The following is an 8,058-nucleotide window of genomic DNA, read 5'->3' as shown; positions in this document are numbered from 1 at the left end:
TGTATGTATGTATGTATGTATGTATGTATGTATGTATGTATGTATGTATGTATGTATGTATGTATGTATGTATGTATGTATGTATGTATGTATGTATGTATGTATGTATGTATGTATGTATGTATGTATGTATGTATGTATGTATGTATGTATGTATACACACGTTACTGGTGACAAGCGGGCTACTACTTTTCTGATACAACCTATCAGCATAGCAGTTCAGCGAGGAAATGTGGCTTCCATTTTAGGTACATTACCTTCTAGGGGCGGACTGGCAACCATAGGGCCCACCCTGCTAAACTGAAATGAGTGCCCACTGTATAAAAATGTAATAAATGTACTTGGCATTCTTCATATGTATTACATATAAAAGTCCATCTTCGAACCCATAAATAGTATCCCATATATTCATACAAAAACAAAACATTAATTACAAAAAATCTGAAGTAGGGACATTTTAATAGTAACTCATACAGTGTGTAATTGGCACACAAGAATGTTTTCAAATTTACACCAGTTCTGAACCAAACACTTGGCTTTAAATGTGACTTCTGGTGACTAATTTCTTTTCGCTTTACCGCCTGTTCCGAGGTCTGAGGACAATGCAGTTCAAAAGCGTTCCGCCTCCACCTCCACTTTCCACAATAACAATATCTACGAAACTATTGTTTCTTTAAAACATCGCCACTCGCTGGCTTGTAAAAGGACCGGAGTAGGCAATGGTATCCAAATCCAATAACAACCTGAAATCTACTGTTTCTTATATTTAAAAAAAAAGTAGTAGTTAACGTGCTCGTTTTTAACAGCTGCTGTATCACAAACCCCGCAATGTTTTAGGGCCTGATTGTCTCATAGACGGAACCTTTTCAAGTCGATAAACGTGAAGAAGAATAAGGTCTGTTCATGTCTTTTTTATGCAAAACACAAGTTTGCGGGAGTTACCCTGCCATATTTTTGATGCTGGTAGGTTTAATTGAGCACATCTTTTTAAAATTGGTGGAGGCGGCCCATCCTGCATTTGCAGAGTAGCAGGGTGGGCCAGTCCGCCCCTGCTTCCTAGCAAATTATTAGAAGTTTTCCTTTTATAACTAACTGTTTAGAATTTGCTGTTTTGCACATTTTGTACACACATCTGGGACATACTTGTACAACGGAGCATCTAAAAGAGGTGAATATTTGTAATTGCAGGTGTTCAAAGGGTATTTAACTTTTGAACAGATCTTTAAACTCAAGTGTATAAATAACAAAACCGAAAGAAGGCAGTCTCACCTGTTAAGAAGTTTTTTAAAAAAATACTGTATCGTTCTGTTCACTAAGAAATCATACATATACATATACATACATACATACATACACACACACACACACACACACACATATATATATATATATATATATATATATATATATATATATATATATATATATATATATATATATATATATATATGCAATTTCATTTATTTTCAATAGTGTCTGAAAAAGGATATGTTAGATATCCGAAACTGTCACTTTTATTATTTTACAATAAAACGTTGCTTTGCTCAGCATTTGTATTTTAGTGTAAGTTATCAAATATAGCAAAGCTAGTATGAATCAGATAATTACTCCTATACTCGAATCAACATGTCTCTTGTAACGGCAGCAAATGCTTCTTTGATCCGCTCTCGCAGCTCCGTCAGATCTCTAGGCAGGGATTTCGCTAGACCCCTTCTTCCCCAATGTGGGGTCACCCACCAAACTTTATCCAAGTCTGAACAGGGAATTTTTCACATATTTCATATTTTGTGCGAAGAAGTCCTATTTGAATATAGAACTCTCAAACGATTGAAGGAAGAACTTTCTTCAACCGATTTCTTATTGAAACTTTCCTGTGAAGAAAATAAATGCAGTATGTTTCCTAATTTGTCAGCTCTTGCAACAAAACTGCTTCTTCCAATCGGTACCGCTTCAGTGGAGAGATCATTTTCAACAATGAATAGAATTTTAACTTCATAATGGTGCCAGCTCACTTCAGAACGCGTTAGTGATTTGATGGTTTCCTTGGAAAGACCTTGTTTACCTGATATTCCAAGTGAAAAGAAAAGTGTTGAGGCTGATTTTGAAAATTTTATAAGTTGTGCATACGAGGAATGATTGAGAAGTCCTATACGAGTGAAATCGGTTCAGTTGCATCATGATTGAATCAAAATAGATGAATTTGCATTTCAAAGAACATTAAAGAACTTGCAACAATGATTTTCAAGCTTTGTAAGACTGCGCCGAAGTTCACAAGTATGCTTTTAAATATATTTCCATTTTTTTTTTCATTAGGAACACAAGAAGCATTTAACTTGATTATTAAACGAATCTGCGTTGCTGCATCGTATAGGTTAAGTGGTGTTACAATGTGTGAAAATGTGAAGAAGCCTAATGACGGTTCAGAGGAGAGTTTGTGAAAACTATGCATAGAATAATCATCAAGACTATTAATACATTTGTGGATATGAGCTCCTTCGTTTCTAAGCGGTTGGTGCACTCGCCTTTGGCGTAGGAGACGAGGGTTTGATTCCCGGCGGGAGTTCATTTGGTTTGGATTCCACATTAATCAGTAGATCCCGTCTCATATAGCCTTGCTGCTGAAAGGAACATTAAATTCAAAATCAACTCAACCCATTCGTGGATATATGAGTCACATTGGTAAGTACAAAATTACATTTGAATTAGGTATAAATTCAAACGAATTAAGTTACCCCTACAATATCGCGATAAATGTGCAATATCTGCAATTAGCATTAAATGTTCTAGTATATCATGTTTTTGTTTTACCACTTCAGATATCAAATCGAGTTTATCTAACCACTGACTGATCTCAGTTGTGAAAAATGAATATTTCTCATTTTTGGCAGGGCAAATAGAAACCTAAGAACGACAAGAGAAATGATAATTTTAGGAGAACGTCCGACGTTTATTTCTCCATACGTACATTAATCAGGAAAACTACGACGGATTTTAGTTCGACATCAGGCAAGTGAATTAGATCGGTAATATTATAACTTACCTTGATTGTAATGGATATTTACGAAAAATAGGAGGAAAAAAAAATATGAAAAGGCTAATTCAACATTTCGTACTTTGTTGAAGTTAGGATTGAAGTGGAAAGGTGTCATCTTTTGTGTTATTGCAGAATTTTAGGATAATACAAGAAAGGTAAAAATAATAATAGCTATGAGTTTCTGAAAGTCAAGCACCCACACCCTCCTTAAATTTTTGAATACCCCCGATTTTGAAATCCTGGCGGAAACCCTGTCTCGAGTCAATGGTGGAACAAAGACGTGGGTCCCTGACAAAGTCCAATAAAAAGGTGGCATGTCTGGAAACCTCGGGAGCAATCTCAACAATGCTTCATCATCAGGACCTGTGCGACCTATCCAATCCTGTTAGAGGTGTTCATTCAGATACCCTCTCCCGTTATTATGGAAGTTGGGTGCAGCTCCATCCTGTTGGAAATGAAACCTCTGGACTTCTCTTCAAATTGTGGTATTAACCACATCCGAAGCATGTCAAGATATGTGTGTCCCGTTACAGTTATTTCTGCAAAGAAAACCAGCACATAAGGCTCTGCACATGTGCCCATGTGGGAGAATCTTTGACATACTCAAGAATTCACCGAGAATGTTCTGAACCCCAGATTCGAACTTTATACGTGTTGACTTTACCGTTGATATGGAATGTCGCCTCATTTCTGAAGATTACTCTGCCCCTAAAATCATTTTCCAGGAATCCCAACACTGTCTATACTGAAGACAGTGCGAAAATTTCTTGTCATCTTCAGTGAATACCTGTACAAGTTGCATCGTGTAATCTTTGAACTTTAAACGCTTATGATGAATATCCCAGGTTGTTGAGCGGGACAATACTAACTCACGGCCCGCTTTACGAACTGACTTCGTGGGGCTGCGGTGGAAGAATTGCCGAACTCTATCCACTGTCTCCCCTGAACGCAAAGGACAGCCGGTGCTTTTGCCTTTTCATAAGCAACTTGTCTCCATGAGTTGTGTATGCCCACACTTAATGAAGTTCTTATCATGTGAATTGATCCCAAACTATCGCCAAAAGTTGGGGTGAACTGTGATAACGGACGTTGTTTTTGCGTATTCCTTAGTACAAAATGCTTTCTGTTGTTGTGTGAATGCCATCTTGAAAAAAGAAAATGTGGTCTTGGGAATGGTAGATATTTCAATCAAAACTTGAAGTATCTAATAGCAAACCTGACACCGCTCTCCACACACTGGGCACCTAGAAAAAAACGACGAAAAGGGTACAATCTTTTTCGGACACCCTGTACTTAAATCCATATCTACCTAAATATTTCTGTTGATATCACAATATGTACATTCATGTCCAAAATGATTGTCGCATATCTGTAACTGTCTTCTTGTAAGAATATAATTTGATAATGATTTTGCAGGGTACTTTTAATACTGATACTGTGTGTATAATCGGGAAATGTATATTTGTGGTAAATTTCATAGGAAAAGAATTATAAATACAAAAATTAGAGTGAGTAAAACAAAACGTTGCTAAATAAACAAAAAGGTATTATTTTCGTTTTATTGTTCTTATTTACTGCTCGTTTGACATGAAATTTGTCACATACATGTCTTTCCCGATTATACACATACTAACATTATAAGAAATATCGGGCGAATTTGTTATCAAATTATATTCCTACAACAACATATTTATTGACATGCGACAATAATTTTGGACATGAGTGTACATATGGATTTTGCATATCAGAGCCTAAGAGAACGACTATGAGTGTTCTTTATTATTATTATTATTTGTTATGGTTAAACCAAGACGAGAAAACATCCATATTTAACGTATAAAAGATTTTACTTCGATTAAGTTATAAAACCAAGGCGAGAAAACATCCATGTTTAATGTATAAAAGATTTTTAGTACGATTAAGTTATAAAAATACAGACGTGTTCAAATTATTGGACTCAAAAGCTCGAAAAATACAAAGTTGACGTTGCAGTCCTAATTTTGGAATTCTAGAACATGCAATTTAATGGTTAAACCACCAATATAGGATCCTTCATTTGTTTACTGTACAGTTGAATTGGTGATATCACCGTTGAACAGCAGATGGCATTAGCGGAGAGAGTGAAGTTCTGAAAGTAGTGTTTCAGTTGTAGACAGCTATTGTGGTTTGTATTAACGAATTACAGTTTGAAATTTTGTGGTTCCAGTCGTAAGCAGTTACAACATTCAAAGCGTTCAACAGTTCGAATGGGCCAGTTTTAAGTGACCGTAACGTGTTTTGTGTATTAATCTTTCATTCTGTGAAGTCCTGTAATCGTGGCATAATGGGAAAAGCCAGAGACCTTTCTCCGCATAAAGTGGAAGTTATCATAATAATTTTGACGGAAGGAAGATATATATATAATGACAAATTGCTAGTAGAGTTGGTGCAGAGCAAAAATCTGTGAGCAGAATCTTTGTTGCAATGAGCAAGAAGCAAATGTATTAGCAAGATAGGGTTGGGAAGTGTGAGCGAAAACCGAAGCTATCGCTAAGAGGTATCAGAAAACTAAAAAGATTTGCGCTGGGAAACAGAAACGCAAATTCTAGAGACTTAAGCATAAAAATAGTCGAGTATGGTGTAGACATTTCGCCTGAAAATGTTCGAAGGATTGTGTGTGTTGAGGCAATAAAAGCACGCAGCCCAGGATAGAAAGCAAAAATTATTCCGATCATGGCAAAGAAGCGCCCCGAATGGGCAGAGGCCTAGAACATTGGACTGCTGATGATTGGATAATAGTGTGTTTCAGTGATTAATCATGTGTCTGTGTGTCTGATGAATGTTCACAATATGTACGAAGTAGACCTGTGGAGGAATTCAAGTTGAAATATCTCCAACAAACCATGAAACATCCTACTTCAGTCATGGTCTGGTCTGGAGTCTGTCTTCGGGCCCTTCATTTTTCGTTTGTAGATAGTATGTCTTGTTACCTGTCTACACCGAAAATATACCTACCTAGACACCACGAAGCAAGTTGGTTTTGTAGGATGATGCACAAAATCCTTTCATAATTTTCTTCCCTTCATAAAGTAATTCTTTATTTACTAAAACTTGCCGCTCGTGATCCGTGTTCTAAGTGTCCACCCATAAGTAATTAACAGTTTAATAAGAATATTTTCGTTAAGTATTGTTACACGAAATATTATGGGAACTATACTAGAATCCCTACAAACTAAAATACATGAAAAGCGAAACTCGTACACGTACTTTTTTTTTTTTTAATGTGTATCACCAGATGTACTCGAACCCCGGATGTCATGATTAATCTAGTGATGTTTTGTCTACTACACTAGGAAATAGATGAGCCCTTCCCCCTGGTACAGTGGTTAGCGCAGGTGTCTTTGATGCACGTGTTCTCGGGTTGGATACCCGGTGGAATAGCATTAAACGCATTTGGGTAGTTCAGATTTTGTCTGAAATGTAGATCCACGCCTCGTATAGCCTGGTTACTGAATAGGGACAGCAAATTTCAAAAAAACTTACTGTGAGTTAAATAAAATCATACGAGTAACACGATTGCGGTTGTGATTGCTAGTGTTCTTGAATATGAAATTTCAAAACAGTAAATTGTTGTAAAATTAAAAACAGAGATTTTTCTACAAGTGTTGTCTTATAAACTACATACGTAGATAGACTTTTGAATTTCAAAACTGATAAATACAAACGATCATGGTAGTTATCAATTCAGAAACGCTGATTTGGAAAAGCATAGCTTTGGGTTAGAACACTCACCTGTTTACGAGATCTGATACGACCCCAGTTTGCTTGCTGGTCAGTATGTACTTTAGTCTTACTTCAGTCTTCTTAAATTTACAAGAGATGGTAGCTGAGATATTAAACTGTAGTAAATACCAGGTTAGTTCTTTAAAACCATGGTGTGAAATGTAGACGGAGAATGTTACCGTTACTTCTGATATTTACAGTGAATTCTGTGCGTATCAATGATAATGTCAAAATATAATAAGGGAAAATCGAATTTATGTCTAGACAAAAACATACACACACATGGGATATTCTATATTGTTTATGTATTCATGAATTCAGTATTAATATTTGTCTTCGCATTGAAGAAAATATTGTGCAAAATAATGAACGAGAATTACTTTGAACATATTTGTACTGATAGCGTAGCCTTGAAACTTTCACAATAGAACCAACTCTAATTATTATTGTTATTTGTTAACCTTACTTTTGTCCTTCACTTTTATTTTAGTTGTAAACAATAATGCAGATGAGTCAAAATTCTGAAAACAAACCCTTTATTTTGTCTTATGGTAAAAAGCGCCATCTGATAAGAAGTATAGTGTCCTTTAAGATGGCTGCAAATCTTGTTCGAAATTTTCAGGTTGGTAAATTGACAGTTGATACTACGTAAATTTTACCTAGAATTTCCTCAAAAACACATCTTTGTTGCTAAGATGACAAACGATGAAATTTCTGAAATATAGTTTATTAAATGACCTCAATGTGAATTTTTATTTATTTATTTACTTATTTTTATTGTTATTTTTAATTATATAATCTTCAGTAACCCACATGCTATTTTATGTGTAACATCTATATAACCGATTGTTTGGTGTTAGTCGTTTTCAAGACTAGCTGATGCGTTGCTTGTTCTTCCTGATCCCTTTTCTGTAATGATGACTTATTATTCTGATACGTTAATAGCAGCATAATGGGGTTGTTGAAGGTACTGTTTAGAGCATCGTGAATTCTTTCACTCGTCTTTATGACGATTTCAACTTGTTCTTCGACAACATTGCCATCTTGGTTTCCTAGAATGAATGAATAAAAAAAAAAAAAAAAAAAAAAAAGGAAAAAGAAAAACTACAGACATTACATTCAGAGTCTATTTCTAGTCCGTATCGTTTTAACGTATATAGATATTCAAAATAATAATAACTGTATGATATGCTTTTGAGAAAATTGTAGCTTGAAATTCATGAGTAACGTGACCCCTTACTTATTTAAAAATTCGAATCAAG

Source organism: Thermobia domestica, chromosome 8 (assembly GCF_964235325.1).
Source record: "Thermobia domestica chromosome 8, izTheDome1.hap1.1, whole genome shotgun sequence".
Taxonomy (NCBI): domain Eukaryota; kingdom Metazoa; phylum Arthropoda; class Insecta; order Zygentoma; family Lepismatidae; genus Thermobia; species Thermobia domestica.
Note: the sequence above shows the minus strand (reverse complement) of the source record.